Below are 22,500 nucleotides of genomic sequence, written 5' to 3' on the forward strand. Positions count from 1 at the left end.
TTCTGTTTTCCTCTGTCAGTAGGCCTCACATTTTTTCTGAGCATGGGGTTGCCAGTGAGTACTTGCTACAAATATAAAGTAAACGAGGCAGAACTGTATGTCTAGTATCCTCGCCAACACTGGTGGCCAATGTTTGTCTGCTACTAATATAGTTGTGCATTTAAGTAAGGCACGGCAATAAAGGATATCGTTTCCGGACAAATTGTGCAGTAAATTCTCCCTTTTCGCTATGCATTTATATTAAGTATTATACACAGATGTGTGTATAATACTGCTTTTGTTACTACATATAACAGACATATATGTATTAATATATATATATATATATATGTGTAAAAAATACATATATATATGTGTGTGTAAATATATATATATATAAATATATATATATATATATATATATATATATATATATATATATATATATATATATATATATACACATATATGTACACACACACACACATACATACACACACACGCGTGCGTATGAATTTATGTGTGTGGGCATAAGTATATATGTAGTTGCTAAATGATGCCATGTGTGATAAAATTGTCCTTAGTATGCTCCACCGCTTATTTGCATTGCGTCGCCAGTACATTATGATCATATATTTTGTATTTAAATTTATTTCATATTATTTTACATGTCTGTTACTAAGATTCAAGATAGTGACTTGGTTCAGAATGTTGGATAAACTTCCTCTCCCTGTTTTTTTCTACCTATCTCTGTGTTCAAGCCGTCTGCGGCCAACTTGATCATTTATGCTTTTGTGGTTGATATAAAAACCCACTAATTGAGGCAGGTACATTGGCATAAGAGTTGGAGTTTGAGGCGAAATACGGTACCTGTTCCACTTGTTTATGCATTGACTGCAACAACTAAGAACACACTGGTGGCATGTTGTATCTGTTCAAGTCGGCGATGTTTCCTTCAGATAAAAATAGGCGTTAGGCATGGTTGTGTAGCTAAGAAGATCGCTTTGCAACCGTTTGGTGTCGGGTTCAGTCCCATTATTCGGCACTTTGGGCATGCATCTTCTTCGATTAGCACTAGGCTAACTAAGACTTTGTGGAGGAATTTGGTAACCGGAAACTGAATAAGCCTATAATATATATATACAGAGAGAGAGACAGAGAGAGAGACAGAGAGAGAGAGAGAGAGAGAGAGGAAATGAGAGAGAAAGTAACGAAGGCTGCTGTACGCAATACTAAACCAAACTGGAAATATTCAATTGTCATTAATTGTGACAAGGTAGCACCTACATTAGTTGAAATAAGTGTTGTAAAACCCTTAGAGGTGCAAGGAAGCACAGTTCCATACACCGACATGGAAGATAACCACTCCACAGCGAGCGAGATCACTATACTAGTCTAGCTTCGCTTAAAATTAAAGCTCATCAGTAGTGACTCTATGTATGTGTGCGTGGTACAGGGAGAGAGTGGTTTGAGGAAAATAGAACGGAAAATATTGTATTAATATAACTGACAAAAGTTACAGAGTGAATCGAGGGCCGAAAATGCATTGGGGTCAATATGTTTTACGAAAACCCTTGAAAGCGGTACCGCATTATGACTGCAGTTCATTGACTGAAAACAAGTAAAAGACCAGTAGAGTGGAGAGAAATAATAAAAAAAACTCTCATGAATAGATGATCATCATCAAAACATCTTGCCTATTACTTGACTCACACATGGATATGTATGGTCAAAAATGATCGACAGAGACTCTTACAGACAATAAGGCAGAGGATCGCGATATTTTATTTGAACCATTAATAAAGCTTTCTATAATAGGCACTAGGCTTGAAATATTGGGGGAAGAAACTAGTCGGTTACAAGCATTGCAGTGCTCAACTGGTACTTATTTTATTGTCGCCAAAATGATGAATAGCATCGTCGACTTCAGTGGAATTTTAAGTCAGAACGGACAGCGACAAGAAAAGTCGCAAAGCATTTTGTTGAGGATGCTAACAATTCTGTCGGCTCCCCGCCTTATTTGAACAGTTTAACCCATATATACACCTGGTTGCGTTTTCGCAACGCAAAAACCTACTCCTACCTGTTTGAACATGAGCTCACTGGAAAGCATTCTGTAGGTAGTCAACGCCTGTAGCTAATAGTTGCATACTGTCCTCCTCTTCCAGATTGTGAAAGCCTGCCATAACGTTTAATCTAAATACAGTGAAATCTTAAGACTTCATTTTTTTGTGGGCATATATGGGTTAATAACATACCAACATTAAGACACTAAATCTAAACGCCTCTATAAAATCTAAAGCCTTTAATATACAATTCATCCGACAGATTCTCATCTCGTTTGGCTAGTGAGGGTCATGGGTACTTTCCTCTTTTCTTTCCGTCTGACTAAGCAAAATATCAGATTGATTTTAGATCGATATTTCTTCGTGTTACTATGCAAAGCTAAAACTGAAAGCAATAACTGCTGGGTAAGTTCTAGAATGTATCAAATATATTTAGTTATACTATGCTTGACAATTTGCATTATTTTTCAATGATAAAACTGTTAAAGAGATATATGTAAGACAAGTTGTTCCAGATACACTGTACACACACACACACACACACACACACACAAAATTGGTCGAGTAAGTCTCTGGATATCCTGCGTTTAACGTGTGAGTACAGAGGTTCTTCCAGCAAGTTGCGGGTGGTAAATTGACAGAAGACCCTCATTAGTCACTGGCGTAACTCAGAGTAGCCTGTGAGACTGGTTCGATCAAATTGTAAATATTATTTATCTCACCTCTGGTATCAACTACTTTTTCTTCCGACAGTCAACACACACACACACACAAACACACACACACACACACACACACACACACACACACACACACACACACACACACACATACATGTATACCTGGACTATAGGCAGTGTTACGTGCCCAAACCCCACGCGTTAGGTGAAAATCTGCGAAGTAGAAACAGTACTGTATATCTTTTTAATTACTTTTATAATTTGTATATATTTATTTTATTATAAATGCAAAACAACAGCACAGAGGAATCGACGTAAGCTGAAATAATAAACCGCGATAGGTGAACCTCGATTTGGCGAGGGAATACTGTATGTGTATAGTGTTAAAGACTCATATGTATAAAATTATGAATTTGTGTTGGTTAATTTATATTTTATGCTTAGAAACAATTTCAGACACTTCGTGAATCGACATATTTGAAAAAGAAAAAGAAAAACACAAAACATTAACACAGGATGGTGCACTTTAAGAGGAAGTGTTCTCGTATTGCAGGAAGGAATCGTTCTCTACGAGAGAGTGAGAAGTATTGAAGGAATAGTTATTTAATGCATGCCCGTGACGTGAAAAAACTATTTGAAACTTAAGTATACTCACGAAGGAAGCATTTAAAAGTTTCTTTTAAATTTTGACAATTCTGACTGTGTACATCTGAAGATGTGGACATTGACAAAGTGCCGAAAAATATGCAAGAGAATGATCCTATTATATACCTACCAATTATTGGTCACCAAGATTATATATATGTGTTATTGTGTTATATATATATATATATATATATATATATATATATATATATATATATATATATATATATATATATATAATATATATATATATATATATATTTACGGAGATGTACTTGCATAGCAAGTGACATGATCTGAGATCGTGTGCTGGAACGAAAACAATTGCAGCGTGGAAGGTGTTTATAGGCCATTCAAGAAACACACAAAAACCGTTAGATTCACTTCAACATTTAAATTTAAATTATGGTCGTTTGCACAAATATTGTGTCAAGTTCCCTAGTAAAAAATTATCCATCGATACCCGCTTCATACTTGAATAAAACATATTATTCCATCCACTGAAAAATAAATATTATTTAATGTATACAATATAAAGATGCGAGCTACTAATAGTTTCCTGCTCCAGAGAACGGATCTAAACAGGTTTTTGTAACACGCCTTGCGTCTCCAAAGCAAGAAATTAATTAATAGCTCGTATTTCCCCACTGTGTGCATTAAATCATACATACATGCTTACATAAATATATACAAACATACATGCATACGTTGCACACCTTTTAATACGCGTACCACTAGAAGGCGACCAGAATGTGGAGAGCGGCTGGGTAAACACATTGCTGCATTTAGCTAGGTTCCTTTATGTTCTGGATCCAAATATCTTTGGAGTCGAAATTATCTGTCACCTTTCTAGGGTCGGTAAAATAAGTAACATTCAGCTAATCGAATCAACTGACTATTCCGTTCCTGTAAAAAGTGTGACCTCGCCGCTATTTTTAGAAATCGCTATTATTTGCATCAAGAACATGACTCTAATAAGTTCCAAGGAAGAGAGAAGTAACAGCTTATCATCGGGGTTACGAGGACAAACCACATCTACAATGTTTGATCTCCGAAGGTTTAAAATTAGCACGTTTCAAAATACTTAGAAATGTCTCGGAAACAGAAAAACAATGGTGGCAGTGGCAGAAAGAAGAACAATATAGGGGTCACAAGTTCAAAGTTCTTTAACACTTTCCCTATTTCTATAAAGCTAGATATTAGCATAACTAATAGGTTCAGGAACGGTGAGAGACTGCATCAAATCTTCTGTCATATATTTTAAATACAAATGACAATCATCAGTAATGTTTGTATTACTCTATTAACCTTATCTCTACTTAAGTCACTTCGAGAATCCTTTTAATTTCTTCTTTATCTTCTTTCTCTTTTTGTCTTTTTTCTCCTCCTTTCTGCTTGCTCATCAACATCAATTTTATCATCATAAACATCATTATTATTACCGACAACAAAAGCTATATATTTACATTAGTTAACTGCATTTTCTTTTCGTTTCTAGTACGAAACGTTCATTTCGGTGGGATTAATTCAGATAATAACTATTTGTAAATCAAGACTGTAAATAACTTCTTTGTGTGTGTATGTGTTTATATTATCTCTATGTCGTCTATTTATCACAGTCTCTTCTGTGTTTTCACCATCTACTTTCAGAATCAAAATGGTAGCGAAATATTTCTTTCGAAATGTCAGCCCAAACTAATTTGCTATTTATCGATTTACAACATATTATCAGGAAATGTAAAAGTTTATTGATAACTCATAGAAAAGAACTGTTTTGAAGAATAAAACTTGTACACAATCCACTGCCGAAATATGACTACAGTTTCCCGTATAACAAAATCCTGTTCTGGAATGCTCAGATTTGTAAGTACCTTAAAGAGTATCTCTTAAATGTATAATGCTTGTTTGTTTGTGTAATGACAACTGGGTTAACGTTCCGTAGTTTTAAATGAAACAAAATACTTTGGCTAAACGTAATTAGCTAGGAATATAAGGTCTCTGTCAGAGGCTTCGTCGATATGATTTCCTGCAATATAGCAGAACCGCAAATGCAAGAATAACGCTAAAGTATCTCTTCCATGCCTGAATATCTGATAATAGCCGTCACAAAAAGAGAGGAAGCACCATAGCGGAAGACACTGTTTCAATGTTTTATCTACTCTGCGATGGGATTATGCTAATTCACATTGATATTTTATACATATTCTCAGTATTCTATTGTAGTAGCTAAAATCGACTTTTTTTTTCTTTTGCTCTATACAAATTTCATGCTAAGAAGTAAATTCTATCAACCTCTTTCACTCCCTTGAGCTTCCATGTCCCTCTTTCTCTCTCTCCCCCTCTCTCTTTCTCTCTCCCTCTCATTCACTTTTTCTCCCCCCCTCTCTCTTTCTCTCTCCCTCTCATTCACTCTCTCTCTCTCTCTCTCTGGTGTGTGAGTATGGAGCAGAGGCTGTAGTGGAAAATAAGATCATTGTTATTCCCCTCTGGAATATATTGATTCTAACATACAAAGATGATCAAAGCCGACACATCTGTCATTGATAAAGCTTCGCCTTTAAAGCCAGAAAATACTTCAAATCCGCATAAAATAAAAATACTCTTATTATTGCAATCCTCTCTGTCTCACCCTCTCTCTCTATCTGCCTCTCTCTGTCAGTCTCTCCCTCTCTCTCTCTCTCTCTCTCTCACACACACTCACGCACACACGCACTCGTTCATACACATGAAATTATTCACCTGTGAATTCGCACAAATACAGGAGAGATTCAAATCATTTCTACCAGTCTTCTGAATCTAGTAATTTACGAAACCCTCGACATCTCTCTACTTTATCTCATCCCCTACGATCCTCTGTCCACATAATGCTTCAGTTTGTAAATAATTTCCTGTCACCCCCCCTTTTATATCTAGTCAGTGATAATTGAATTTACGATCAGTACAAACTGTATCTATATGCTCCGATACAGAGGATCCTGTACAGACTATGGAAACAACCATAAGTCTATCATTTTGTTTTCTTTATTTTTCTTGAGTACTAGATCACGTAAGTTCGGTTAATCGGTTTCCATTATGTATAAGTGTCCGAGATCACAACATTTCCCCCGATCGGGACATCGATCTGTTGCAAAGTTCAAGGCCAGTAATGTTGAGGAGTGAAGTGAAGACGATTACATCGGAGTTGATATTTCACTGCTACTTTATTTCATCGACTCCAAATGGACGAAAGGCAAAGTCGAATGCAGCGGGGTTGGAACTCAGAACTTAAAGAGCTGGAAGAAGTGCCACTAAGCATTTCGTCCGACCTGTTAATGATATCTCTCTCTCTCTCTCTCTCTCTCTCTCTGTATATATATATATATATATATATATATATATATATATATATATATATATATATATATATATATATATATATATATATATATATGTGTGTATATATATATATATATATATATATATATATATATATATATATATATATATATATATATATATATATATATATATATATATATATATATATATATATATATATATATATATATATATATATATATATATATATATATATATATATATATATATATATATATATATATATATATATATATATATATATATATATATATATATATATATATATATATATATATATATATATATATATATATATATATATATATATATATATATATATATATATATATATATATATATATATATATATATATATATATATATGGCGCATGGCTCAGTGGTTAGAGCGTCGAGCTTACGATCGTGATGTCGTGAGTTCGATTTCCGGACCGGGATGCGTGTTGTGTTCTTGAGCAAGACACTTTATTTCACGTTACTCGAATTCACTCATTTGCCTTTCCCTTGGATAACATCGGTGGCGTGGAGACGGGAGGCTGGTATGCATGGGTGACTTCTGGTCTTCCATAAAAACAGCCCTTAGGTGAGGCGACTGTCTGTGAAGACAAAAAGAACATGGGTAGAAATCTATCAAAAGAAAACCAACGACTGGATGCTTAAACTTGTCTGTAAATATGAGAGTTCAAAAAAATATACACAGTATCAGAAGAAGCAAAGAGGTATGTGCAGAAAGTAAAGATCAACGGGTCTGAGATGCAGCTCGATGAAATAGAAGATACACTGTGATATTAAAACAGATTAAAGCACGAACCAAATCAAATGGAAATTTAATGCGAATTACATGAAGAAGTAAGGCATTGTATGGCAAATACCTTACAATGGCCAGCGATCCTGATGTCAATAAAAATATAACCCATCAATGGTTGGCTGCAGCTAGACTGAAGTCAGAAATGTGGCCTCATTATAGCAGCTCAGGATTCAACGTCTACCCACCAGAAACCACCCAGCAAGCGTTCTTTAAAAAGTAGTGCTGACCCTGTTTGCCACATTTGTGGTGCAAGCAGGAAAACAATCATCTCTGGCAACTCTGTGTTAGCTTCATCTATCAATATATAAGTCACCTACTTGCAACTGCGCTGGATCATATGCCGTAATTCTGGACTTCCATATGAAAAGTGCTGGTGGGAATATAAGCCTGCCAAAATAGTAGAAGATAAAGATATCACTGTTGTTTGGGAATTTCAGTATGCTATACATACTTGTAAGTTCTGGTGTTTTTGTTATGTATGTGTCTGAATATTGTTTTTATCATACCTAATGCACCAACTATGATAGGAATTGTTTCTGTATTTAGACTCCACATTCGAGTTACCTCTATCTCCAGATCTTTGCATTTTGATAGCTTATACATTTCTTTTAGAGAAACGTTGTCATCCCTTGGTATTGACACATCGATTAGAAAGCCTTTTTTCTTCCTTGATGATCTCTGACAACTATATCTGGCCTATTGGCCTAAATTTCACTATCTGTTTGTATTGGCATATGCCATAGTATGGTTGCTTTCTAACTTTCTGTGACCTTTTCTGGTGTGTGCGTATGCCATCTTTTTTTCTGTTGTTATTCCATAGCGTTGGCATAGCTTCCAGTGTGTATAGATCCCAACTCTGTCGTGTCTGTGAATATATTCCTTCTTAGCCAGGACTCGGCAGCCAGAGACAATATGATTTATTGTTTCTTGTCCATCTCCACATATTCTGCAGTGACATGTTATATTTCTTTTCATTATATGTTTATTATTATTGAGTGCATGCCATCAAAGTGACACTGGGGTAAAATATACGAAGCTCATTATACCCATCATGACTACCCGTCTGATAAGGGTACACCAGGCATTGTTCTTGTTGTTGTTATTAAGGCGGTGAGCTGACAGAATCGTTAGCACGCTGGGCGAAATGATTAGTGGTATTTCATCTGTCTTTACGTTCTGAGTTCAAATTCCACCGAAGTCGACTTTGCCTTTCAGCCTTTCGGGGTCGATAAATAAGTACCAGTTGCGTACCTGGGCCGATCTAATCGACTGTCCCCCTCCTCCCAAATTTCAGGCCTTGTGCCTAGAGTAGAACTTATTATTATTATTATTATTATTATTATTATTAAAAAAATCGAACTGTGATTAACTATAAATTATCAGCGCAGGCTGAATGTCGCCGGATTCATAGATAAACAGAAAGATTTTTAATGAGACAGAAATATATTTAACGAAAGAGACCACAAACAATGATTGTAACCGAATACCGGAAGGTAACCTAATCAAATTATTCATAAAGTTCTTTGCCTGGAACGGTGCAGAGCACTTAGGGAGATGGTAGAGATATTGATGTATTGGGTTCTGGTTGTATGGGGGATACAGACGAAACGTAGTGACCAGGATGATTCTGGTCATTGTCCGAACAAGATAAGACGGACAGGAAACAAGAACAATAGGCATGTTGCCGTGGATAGCCAGCATGAAATAGTGCTCCGACCAGTTTGGTGATTTGAAGCGAAAGTAATGTCCAGTTGGGGAAAACAACGCATATACGTACATACATACATACATACATATATATCTGATTGTTATCTATCTGTTGTTCATATTGCGTATCTATTCATTTTCTGATCATTCTATTCTTTCTCGCACTATCTATCTATCTATCTATCTATCTATCTATCTATCTATCTATCTATCTATCTATCTATCGATCTGTCTTTCTGTCTGTCTGTCTGTCTGTCTACCTACCTACCCATTCATCCATCCACCTACCTACCTACCTACCTACCTACCTACCTACCTACCCACCTACCTACCCACCCATCCATTGTTTGGGGATCACCACTACTTTATTATCTCCCCTTCTTCCTAGCTCTCCTGTGTGACCCCTCTGTCCGGCATTCGTCAAGATAGATCGCTAGCCACTACACATTCTTTCTTTTCTCTCCTTGTTTCTTTGTGTTCCTTTCTGTGGAAGAGCGTACGCTCGAAGCGTTAAAGACTTTTTCACTTCCTGAGCGTTAAACTAATACATTTGTTTGTTCTCTACACCACCTGTCTTCGTCTTTTGTTTTGTTTGTTTGTTTTTTTTGTGTGAATTCTCCCTATACATATATATATATATATATATATATATATATATATATATATATATATATACATACATACACTCGCACATATATAAGAAGGGCTTGTGTGTTCGCGTGCCGAAGTATTTCTGCTACGTATATGCTCCTTGTGCGTGTTACTCAGCGTTTATAGGTGTGCATGCGCATCCCTGCTTGCCCTTACTTATATATGCTTACAGAACCTTTGGTGGGTCTTAACTCACTTTGACACTTGCAGTAACCGAATACCACCTTATTTAAATCTATAAACTCAGCGACTTTATATGCTTTTTCAGCACTGTTATTTTAAATCTTCAGTACGATTAATCGTGTTCATTTTAACACCACCAAATGTTTGTAGCACCATAAATGTTCTATAAATGCATACACGCCGACTTCCTATACAGCACAGTGTATATATATAACCTTTTTCTCTTACCATCGACTTAAAGTCGAACAGACCAGGCGATCGTTATATGAAAAGGTGTTCAATATCGAAAATATCGCGCGCACACGTGTTTCCGAAGGCGAAAGTGATATTTAGAGCAGGTAAATTAGTAAATAGGTTGATAGATAAACACACGTACGTACGCACACACACACACACACACGCGCGTGCACAGACAAACGCGCGCGCACACACACACGTAGATACAATCAAATATATATGTGTATCTATAGATATGTATATATATATACATATATATATATATATATATATATATATACATATATATATATATATATATATATATATATATATATATGTATGTGTGTGTGTGTGTGTGTGTGTGTGTGTGTTTGCATGTGCGTGTGTGATGTTTATACGCGCGTGTGTGTGTGTGTGTATACAAACACATAAATTGATTGAATGAGCGTGTGAGAGATAGGGGAGTGCAAATATGTAATCATATCGATTATATAGACCTCAGCATATGATATATGTATATCTACTTATGTACATACACACGCACACATATATAAATTCATATATATATATATATGTATATATATATATATATATATATATATATATATATATATATATATATATATATATATATATATATATATATATATATATATATATATATATATATATATGTAGGTAGGTATGTTTTTATATATTCACACAGAAACATGCATACATACATAAATATATACGCACAAACATGTATATATATATATATATTCGTTGATGCACTTGCGTATGCCTCTCAGTGTCTGCATATATGCATACAGATTATAAGGAGGTGCATGTAGAATAAACGACGAGTATTATATTACAAGCTTGTTGATTCACATCCTCGAGGAGAGATATCACAAAACCAGATAGATGTGGACCTGGCTGGATCATTGCATATGACAGGAAATCAATATGGAAGAAAATCCTAAAACATTACCTTCTAATGTTTAATGTAGCTAACAAGATCTGATTCTCGATATTTCAGATATTTTAATGTCTGATCGCATGCGCAAAGAGTTATAGTTGTTTGGTAAAGAAGTTTCTCTACTGCGCTGCATTACCAGATGGTAAAAGAGAATAAGGGTTCGGGGAGGGTAAACATTTCATACACGCACACAAACACACACACACACACACATATATATATACATATGTATGTATATATATATATATATATATATATATATATATATATATATATATATATATATATATATATATATATATATATATATATATATATGTAGTTTAAATATGAGAGACAGGTATTTTGCGTAGTGCTCAAGAGATTTAAACTTGAGTAGGTAGAGGAGTAAATGTCAGGACAAGCAAGTTAGACAAGTCAAAATACAAAAAAATATTTTGTACATTTAGTACAAAAAATCTACATAGGTTTACATATAAGAAGGTTCAACTTACACAGAATAGAAATATCATTCCTATTCTGTGTAAGCCTTATATATATGTATATATGTCTGTGGAGAATGGAGCAACAAATACAAGAATTTACCTATGTATATATGTGTATATATGCATCTATATCTATATCTCTCTGTCCGCCTATCTGTCTGTCTGTCTGTCTGTCTATATGTAGATATACATATATATATATTAGGTTGGTGCATAAGACACGATACACAGAATATTCGCAGCTGAGTTTTCGTTGTCAGTTAATGAGTCAAAATATCATATTGGTTTCGCGCCATTATCGCTGAAAGCGCTGAATCTTGGAGGCGCCAGTGCTGGTTTTAAGCTACTGGGAAAAAGCTAGCGAATATATAGTGAGACAGAAACAAACGACATTATATAAATACAATAGACGAAGAATTATACATATATAACAGCACAAAGCCTTACGGCTGTATACAACAGTTGTAAAAAAATTATTATAAATACCACAAATACAACAGAAAGAACATTGCAGGTATAGAACGAGATTAGTGAGGCTGTGCGATGTAAAATGGAGTTAATCATAATGGACGTAGCAGGAGCGCAGACCAGCATGACCAGTGTGGTCAAAGGCAGGGCGAAAAAGAACAACACCGACTTCAGCGGACACCGGTTACGTGGTAGGGAAGAGGAATTATAGAGAGGGAAAGAGTGAGATACAGAGAGATAGAGAGAGAGAGACAGAAAGAGAGAAAGAAAGAGAGAACGACTGAGCAGAGGGAGTGGAGAAACGGAGTGAAAGAGAGAGAAGAGAAAGGTATAAAGGAGACAAGCAAGGGTGGAAAGAGAGGGTAAGAGGGGGGAGAAGCTTGAGTAAGAGTAGAGGTGGGAAGAGATAGTGTAAGAGCGAAAGAGGGGGCAGAAAGAGTGAGAACTGAAAGAAAAGGAGGCAGAGAAGGAAGAGAAATATACCAGGGTGGCAAGCAAGGGCGGAAAGAGAGAGAGAGAGAGTAAAAGTGGAGAAAGAGATAGAGTAAGAGTAAAGAGAGTTAAGAGACGCCCAATAAATTTTCAAGGATTATTTTTTTATAATAAATAAACAAACAGCGTGTGCTTTGTGCTCCGTGGATGCATCAAGGGTTGAACAGACAAGAACACAAGGAGAAAAGGCTAGACGAAGGCAGAGCAGACGGCACACTAGAAGAAAACATAATACACGGAATATTCCCAGCTGAGTTTTCCCGCCAGTCAATGAGCTTAAAATATCATAGTGGTTTCGCACCATGATCATTGAGACCACTCAGTCTTCAAGGCGCCAGTGCTGTTATTAAGCTACTGGGGAAAAGCTAGCGAATGTATACTGAGACAGAAGCAGAGAAGACATTTGTTTGAAGGTTTTTTTAAGTTTATGCGGTCATCTGACGAGAATGATTTCTTTCGAATTGATGTAATGTTTTCATTAATTAATGAAAGCCGCTTGAAATGGTGGTAATGAATTGACACCTGTACATTTTTGTTACTCATATATAGGTAGAATACTCCGAAAGGGGACTCAGGGAGTAGCGTCCCTGACTTCCATAGCTAGTTTTCCACTACATTTCTTAAAAAACATGGTAGAGGCTTTGGTCTCGGGATAACTCATGTGTAGAAACTGAGGTTAGTGGTAAGCAAAGGCATACCCCCCGTAGAAAATCCAGCTGTGAAAAAGCATCATGATAGCAAAGCAGAATGCCCACCAGCCAGCTCAAAGGCTGGGGTGCGCTACACCTGCCTACCTCGGTTGCTATGGCATTGAGGCAGATCCCACCACCTTCGTTAACGGGGACAAAACCCGGATTTAAGACACTAGATGTTATATATATGTATGTGTATATATATATATATATATATATATATATATATATATATATATATATGTATAGGGAGAATTCACACAAAAAAAAACAAACAAACAAAACAAAAGACGAAGACAGGTGGTGTAGATAACAGACAGATGTGTTAGTTTAACGCCCGGGAAGTGAAAAAGTCTTTAACGTTTCGAGCCTACGCTCTTCCACAGAAAGGAACACAGAAAGAAACAAGGAGACCACGTTTTTAAAGTAAAGAATGTGTAGTGGCTAGCGATCTATCATGGTGAATGTGTGTGTGTATATATATATATATATATATATATATATATACACGTACGCACATTAAATTCACTGTCAATAATATTTTTTATCTAAGAATGATAAATTCTTACACTACTAAAGTATAGAATAAAAAATACTTTGTTCTGTCTTCCTCTCCCCCTCTCCCTGTATGTTTGTATTTACCCATTTACGTATGTATTCATGCACACAACCATAGATTTAAAACACCCACGCAGCACACTACATACATAGACATACACACATATATACAAATCACATACATGTATATATGTAATTTACGTAACGAATGTATCTGTCTGCCTGCTTGCCTACCTACCTACCTACCTACCTACCTACCTACCTATCTATCTATCTATCTATCTATCTATCTATCTATCTATCTATCTATCTATCTATCTATCTATCTATCAACATACACACACCCACACACATATGTATGTATGTATGTATGTATGTATGTATGTATGTATGTATGTATGCGTTTGTAATTCAACTGAACAGAAACATACTAATCCGTTCTCGGAAGCAGGTGAAATATTTACCTGGAAATAAATACTATAAGTGAAGTATTAGTACAGTCTTACTGATGAAAGAAGAGATAACAGCAATTAATAAAGACTCGTAACTGCAGACCTTTTGAAAGAAGCCCCTCGGAGTCGTTTTATCTGCTAAAAATAATAGTCAAATTTCACTGAAGTTTCTACATTCTATCTTATTAACACTACATACGTACTAATGTTGTTAAAAATCTCATTAATGCAACTTTCCCTATGATACAGACTGAAAAGATTAAAATATGTAAAAGCTATTGCACATGCAGAGGAATACTCCTATGAGGAGGAGGTATTAATGGATAATCTGTGATTACCAAATAGATTAAGTCCGCCCAAAGTCTTCCTTTTTGTAAGCTCCGAGAGTTTTAGCCTTGAAATAGTAAGAAAAAGAGAGAAATCAATGTCACGATAACTCGTACATTGACGGCTCTTTCCGTCTTTATTCGGAAGTGTTTCCTGTAATTCTGAAAAGAGAAGAAATAACCGATTCAAACTCAACTTCATGGCCTAATGTCTTTCAAATCCCTACTAATTTCTGTAAAACCAGCTTTGCTATATATCTGAAAATACTGTGACTGCTTCAGGATTGTGTAGATATTAGGCAGAGGAGCACGGGTTGGTACCCTGATGTCAGAGGTTTCCTTTTGCCACTTTATGTCAAGATGTTTTCTGAGGTGGTTGGTGTGTAAGTGGTTCCGTTCCTTTGCATGACGTTGGTAGGCCATCCATGTTTGACAGCCATTGTGTAGAGAGATGAGAATTATAGCCCGATACACTTTGGCCTGTATCTCAAGGCATTTGACGCTGTTGGCAGATATGGCTTTTGGAGTATCACTGCGTTTTACAGCTGTATCAGGAAATTCATTGACATTTTACAACAGCTACATGATGGTATGTTGGTCAGAGTCCAAGGCAGCAACGAAATATTTGAGCTATTTCATGAATCAAATGGGATGAAGCAGGGTTGTGTTCGTCCTTACTGCCAATCTGTTCAGTCTCCTGTTTTCAGTCATGCTGACGTATGCTTTCAAAGACAAACACGTAGTCACTAGCATCAAATACAGCACTGATGGCTTGCAAAATCAAGGCTATGACAAAGCATCTTTAATGATTTCTAGTTTGCTGATGGTGCCTCCAATGCTATCTGCGAAGCGGTAATATTCTTTGGGGTTTGCAACAGCTTTGGTCTGACGATCAGTACAAAGAAGAAGGAAGCATCAGTCAACCCATGGAAAACTTCACGCTGGCCCCACCGTCACCATGAATGTGCAATGACTGAATGCAGTGGATAAGTTTACACATCATGGGAGCAAATTCGCCAGAAATATTGTCATTGATGACGAGGTAATGTCAAGCTCTCTAAACCGAGCGTTGCTTTCGGTAGTTTCCATAAGGCGGTAAGGAATAGGAGAGACATCACCCTAGAAATACAGTTATATACACAGATATATATTTACATATATGTCGTATATGTATTCCCTTTTTCTCTCCTTCACCGTTTTCTATCTGTCTCTCTCTCCCCCTCTTTCTCCTTTTCTCTCTCGTTGCTCACACGTGACCATCGTCTACCTTTCTTTTCCTACACGACGTTCTAGGGACTGGACGTCTTCTATCACTCTCTTCTATCTTTTCTATTTTCAAAGCAAATATTTCTTTCAGCGTTCACTATTTCCCCCCTCGTTCTGGTCTAACGACCCTCCATGTTTGTTTTCGTTCAGTTTCCTTGTATGTTTCCACTGTCCTGTTTGTGTTCCAAACTGACTCTCCGTAAAATCCAAAATTTATTTTGGAAGTTATGGGAGCAACTGCCTTCGAAGACTCATATCGTCGTTGAATGCTCGAAATGAGGAGTAAATAGACAGCCAAAACTAATGGAGGGTCGTTCTTTATGTTACTTGTCTTGTTTTTATATTTTCTCTCGTTGTTTGCGTATTTAACTCGCTTGTTTTCGTACTCCATATTGTTTACAGTTGATGACGGCCTGTACCCACATATACATATATATATATATATATATATATATATATATATATATATATATTGAAAGTAAAAAAATGATTTGCCCACATAATGTAGTAGTCTCGGCTGAGACGAATGTTACTGCTGTTTTAGCCCCAGGAAACATCATCTCCAGCTGGCTGTACGACATACATCTGTGTCCTTATATTTTCGAACAGGAGAGCTTAATACTCCAACTCATGACAGAGCAATATCTGTTGACCACGGTTTCTGGGGTTTTTCTCTTTCTCGGGAAAGAATAACGGCTGGCCATATCATATGTATGTGTGTGTGTGTGTATCCCCTCTCCCTCTCTATATATATGTATGCACACACGTTTATATATATATATATATATATATATATATATATATATATATATATATATATTCATATATACATATGTATTTGTATGCATGTATATATGCATGTACACACATATATCTACATGCATCATACGTACATACATACGTATGATGCATATATATATATATATTTATACATATATACATATATATATGTATATATATATATATATATACACACATATATATATATGTATATCTATATACATATATATATATATATATATATATATATATATATATATATATATATATATATATATATATATATATATATATATATATATATATATATGTATATATATATACATATATATATATATATGTATATATATATTATATATTATATATATATATATATATATATATATATATATATATATATATGTATATGCGTGTGTGTATATATGTGTGTGTGTCTACACTCATGGTTGGAATGCTTTTGATCATATAGGACTGCTCAATCAGAGCTGACCTGGTGTTATGCGACTATAACTAACATAAATTCTTTTGAAGTTTTGCAGAGAATTATGGCAGATGAATAATAAAGTTTCTAGGAAAGAGAACGCCATTAATATTACTCAACGTAGTTTACACAACTCCTTCAACAATACAACTTCTTCAAGGAACCAACTTCTTCAAAGATAAAATGCAAACATGAGAGCTTTACAATATGGATCAATGAATATATTTTCATGCCATTTTGTGACTTAAGTTGTCAATGGAACTGATGTGGATACTGGCGACTTATGTAGCAACGTAAAAGAAGTGTGCAGAACAAGAAAATTTAAACATTTTTTTTTCAGTCAAATATGATTTATTTGAAAAATATCTGGAATTCTTTTATTCCTGAATATATTGTCATATACACATACGTTTTTAGAATCGACATACTCAACTGCTCTGCAGAAGGATCTGAATGAATGAATGAATGAACGAATGAATAATAATAATAATTATGGTTTAAAATTTTGCCACAAGGGCAGCAATTTAGGGGGAAGGGATGCGTTGATTACATCGACCGCAGTGTTTCATTGCTACTTAATTTATCGACCCCGAAAAGATGAAAGGCAAAGTCGACCTCGGCGGAATCTGAATTCAGAAGGCAGACGAAATACTGCTAAGCATTTCGCCTGGCATGCTAACGATTCAGCCAGCTCGCCACTTTAATAATAATAATAATAATAATAATAATAATAATAATAATAATAACTGCAATAATAATAATAATAATAATAATAATGATAATAAGACTGAAAAAAGAAGGGGCAGAAACAAATTGAGGAGCGGTGGAGCCAGAAGCCAAAATGCTGATGTAGACCAAGCAACAACCCATCAGTGGCTAAGAAGCGCAGGGCTAAAACCAGAGACCGAAGATTTCACATTAGCGGAATAAGATCAAAGCATGCTTACCAAAAACTACCAGGTTAACGTTCTTCAAAACAGTTCTGACCCTAAATGCAAATTCTGTGATACATTTGATGGAACAATAGACCATCTCGTCTCGGGATGTCCTGTGCTGATATCAAATGAATACAAAAATCGCCACGATAATGTAGGACAATATGTACATTGGAAAATATGTAAACACTACAAAATCAGCACTCCTGCTTACTGGTATAAACATCATTCTCAGCCAGTTATTGAAGGTAAAAATGTCACTATCCTCTGGGATTTTCCAGTCAACAATGACAGAACAATGTAGGTTAATCGACCAGACATAGTCATTAAAGACTGGAAAGAAAATACTTGTAGACTAATAGATGTAATTGTTCCCACTGATAAAAATATATCTGGAAAAGAATTTGATAAATCAAGTAAATATAAAGATCTGTAAATTGAAATACACAAAATGTGGCATCTTAAAGCAAGATCTATTTCTGTTATTGTGGGTACTCTAGGTATGATAAGAAAGTATACCAAAAACAGTTAAGATAATATCCCTGGAGAACAATATCTCAGAGAAATCTAAAATATTGTGCTAACAAGTACTGCCCACATCTTTTGAAAAGCCCTATTAATTTATGTCTGTGTTGTATTACATGAAAATATTTCGGTGCTGCCGCTGCTACTTCCTCGCCCAAGCTTTTAGTCATACAGTAACATCTCTTATCCTTCACTCACTCAAGGACGCTGGGTGTGTCTCGGCGGCAAGTAACTGTAACAATCATGCAGATGTTACAATCATGAAGAGGTGGTGGTCATGGCGGATTCCTTTCGCATGTTGTCTTTCTCATCTGTTATCATTGGCGGTGGTGTTCTGGTTTTTGTTGTTGCTATTGTTGTTACTATTGTTGTTGCTGTGGATACTCTTTACTCTTTTACTTGTTTCAGTCATTTGACTGCGGCCATGCTGGAGCACCGCATTTAGTCGAACCCAGGACTTATTCTTTGTAAGCCTAGTACTTATTCTATCGGTCTCTTTTGCCGAACCGCAAAGTTACGGGAACGTAAACACTCCAGCATCGGTTGTCAAGCGATGTTGGGGGACAAAAACAGACACACAAACATATACACACACACACACGCACACACATACGATAGTCTTCTTTCAGTTCCTGTCTACCATATCATCTCACAACACTTTGGTCGACCCGAGGCCATATTAGGAGACACTTGCCCAAGCTACTAAGCAGTAGGACTGAACGCAAAATCACGCTTCGAATAGAAATATCTTCTTTACAAAATTTTTCCCCGTAGGGTAAGTAACAGAAACTGTTGATCTGACCCTTATGTTTCCTGTCAAATTAGACACAATATGCAACAATAAAATTAGCAACAACAGATTTCTAATAACGAAAGCAAACCAAAAACTGACCTAACGTTTGAGACACACCAGCTTAGGCGACAAACAACAACAACAATGAATGAACATATTTTATCCCTTTAGCAAAATCTAGAGTGGAAAATATGTGCTTACATTCCGTATCTTCTGACAGTAAATTCCAGATGAAATGCGTTATCTTTCAACAAGCCGCAAATGAACTAAAATTTCTGATTCCGTTTGTGACATGTGTTTAGCTATGTCTGCAAATGCATTCGTCTCTAAAACAATAACTATGTACCAAAAGTGCAATAGTGGGGAAGTGAGAACACATGTTAATATACCGATTGACGTATGAATATATTGAAGAATGTATATATGTATGGATGTTTGTTTGTATGTTTGTGTGTATATATATATATATATATATATATATATATATATATATATATATATATATATATATATATATATATATATAGATGGACAGATAGATAGACTTATAGTTTGACAGATAGATGGAATGGTAGGTAAATAATTATGTAGGTACACATACCACATACGCGTATCAATACATACATATGTGCTGATTTTGCAAAATTAACGCTGAGGATGTCAACCAGGTTATAAGTAGTTGAAGGAAAATGTCAAGGAAATCCGTCGAAAAGATAATCTCAAGCCAGCAAACATTAGAATATGCATTAGTGTACAGAGCAAGATTACTCATAAGATGAAAGAATATTGGTTGAATATCTTGTCATAACTTCCAACAAAAGTGGCAAGTAGAATTAATGGTCGAGGATAGAAATTATGTGCGGTAGTTGAAATCAATTGATCAGCACGTATTAACATAACGTTAAAAATTAGTTAAAAAAAAGACATTTATTCCCAGCTGACGAAAAATCTACAGCTGCTTCATCTGGACTATGTCTTTAGATTTCTACCTTTCATTATTGTGAAAGTTGGAGGGATAAATGATTGCCTTATTATCAATCTTTATAGACTGAGGTTCGCAAAATCATTGATAACATAGTTGACTAAATGATTACGGCTTCGAGCCATCAAAGGTATTGTTAAAATATGATAAACATGCAAAAGTGTTTCTTTGCATGTGAGTAAACAATGCCGCATGAAACAGCGTTGAATGAATTATTCATACAAAGTCATATTTAAAATTTTCGCTAGCATTCGGACAGGATACGACTTTTCGCTCCGAAGAAAATTCTCCGCCTAGACATTTGTGAAAACACATTTTATAGGGCTGTGTATGACGTCATTGGATCTTAGAACGCATGATTTGTGAGTTGTTTCCCTTCATTCCCTATGAATATACCACACACAGGCGCTCGTGCGTGCGCACACACAGTATGTGTGTTTCTCTATCTTTGCGCATGTTCCCAAATATGCATACATATTTGCATGCATTCATATGTGCGTATGATGTTTAGGGATTTGAAAGAATAAGGAAGCATTTTTTTAAAATGAATAAGCAAAACAAAACAGAACCTAATTAGCTTAAATGATTCATAGTGGTAATAATTTTGTATATAGATATATTTCGTTTGTGCCAGTTTGTAGTTACACTTTCAAATGCAAAGAATATATGTTTCTGCATATCTGATGAGAACGAAAGTCATAAATATTGTGTTGTCAGATAATCTCGTTCGATTTTTTCTTCTTGCAAGTTGTAGAAGGAAAGAATAGAGCTACAAAAAGCCATGAAACACTACAGGATAAATATGTCTGTCTCTTGTTAATTCGGATAACATTGGAAAGGGTTAAAATAAATGGGGGAAAAAATGAATGAGCGAATATCTCTGACAACCCGATTTTTCTACAGAAATTTAAGTATTTATTAATTGAAAAATTCAATTTCTTAACCAAAGGGTACAATACGAAGTAAGTGTACTACGCTTTAGGTGGAGCAGCAGCGTAAATGCGGATTGGAATACTTTACGGTGATTAATTTATCTTACGGTCACAATCGTAACAAACATAATATCAGACTTTGCTCACTAACGGAAAATCGTCATCAAATGTATGGCAATATTGCCTAAGAATTCCTCAGAGAATAGCAAGTTAGAAACCAAATAGCATCAGCGGTTTTTCTCCGATACCACTTCATGGCAAACAGCATTAACACTCAGATAATGGATCACTTAATCTCGATGTATAATAATAGCCGATATAAATGTGGTTTGGTTCGCTGGTTAGTTGGTTCGTTAGTTGGCTGGTTGGTTCATATCGCCAGTAAAGCTTTACATCTTATAGAGAGCGAAGGAAAGAGAATAAAAAAAAGAGATATAAAGAGAGTATGATAGATAAAAGATGCAGGATGAATGCGCATAAGAGACTTGGTGGCAGGCAATGACACCTTTCAGATAATTGCGCATATTTTAATGGAATTTTGCAAAGATAGGTTTCAGATGGAGTAGATTGGAATTATGTTGGTAAAATTCAGAAAAATAATACCATGTATTTACTGCAAATACACGTATGTGATATTTATCTTATTTCATTTTAAGGCAAAATTATTTTTCATTTGAAAATTAGTATTCAATTTATCACTTTATATAAGCACCAAAGAATTTGATGAAAGTAAAAATATGATTAAGGCATAGACGTCATTTCTTGCTCTTATCGCATGAATGTCATATTTCCTGCTGTTACCAAAGGTGGCAAAATTATATTCTTAAGTATGACGAGTACATTCTATTTATATTATAATCTCCATCTGTAGGTGTTAATGCTTAAACATTTATTAATTTTAAATCGTCCTGTACCCGTTGAACTGCGGAACTCAAACCAAGGGCTTGCGTATTCACTCTTACTACGTTCCGACAGATTCGAGCGTGAATATACAGATTGCTGTTTGTTTCGTCATAAAATAACAACACCTTCTTTCAGACGGATGTGTATTCATAA

At 35.3% G+C, this 22,500-nt stretch overlaps 1 protein-coding gene across 8 annotated transcripts in view; it reads left to right on the forward strand.

Annotated features, from left to right (window-relative positions):
* The window catches only part of LOC106873642 (ras-related protein Rap-2a), a 263,389-nt gene that overhangs the window by 188,240 nt on the left and 52,649 nt on the right, over positions 1-22,500 (forward strand). For 6 of the 8 annotated variants that reach the window (XM_052969069.2, XM_052969072.2, XM_052969070.2 and 3 more), the window contains one exon: positions 5,021-5,233. The exons of the other annotated variants lie outside the window; for them this stretch is intronic. The gene's annotated coding sequence lies outside the window, so the exon portion shown is untranslated. The remainder of the gene's footprint in view (positions 1-5,020; positions 5,234-22,500) is intronic. 8 annotated transcript variants of the gene reach the window in all.

The sequence above is a fragment of the Octopus bimaculoides genome, chromosome 6 (genome assembly GCF_046866305.1).
Source record: "Octopus bimaculoides isolate indiv1 chromosome 6, ASM4686630v1, whole genome shotgun sequence".
NCBI classification, from domain to species: domain Eukaryota; kingdom Metazoa; phylum Mollusca; class Cephalopoda; order Octopoda; family Octopodidae; genus Octopus; species Octopus bimaculoides.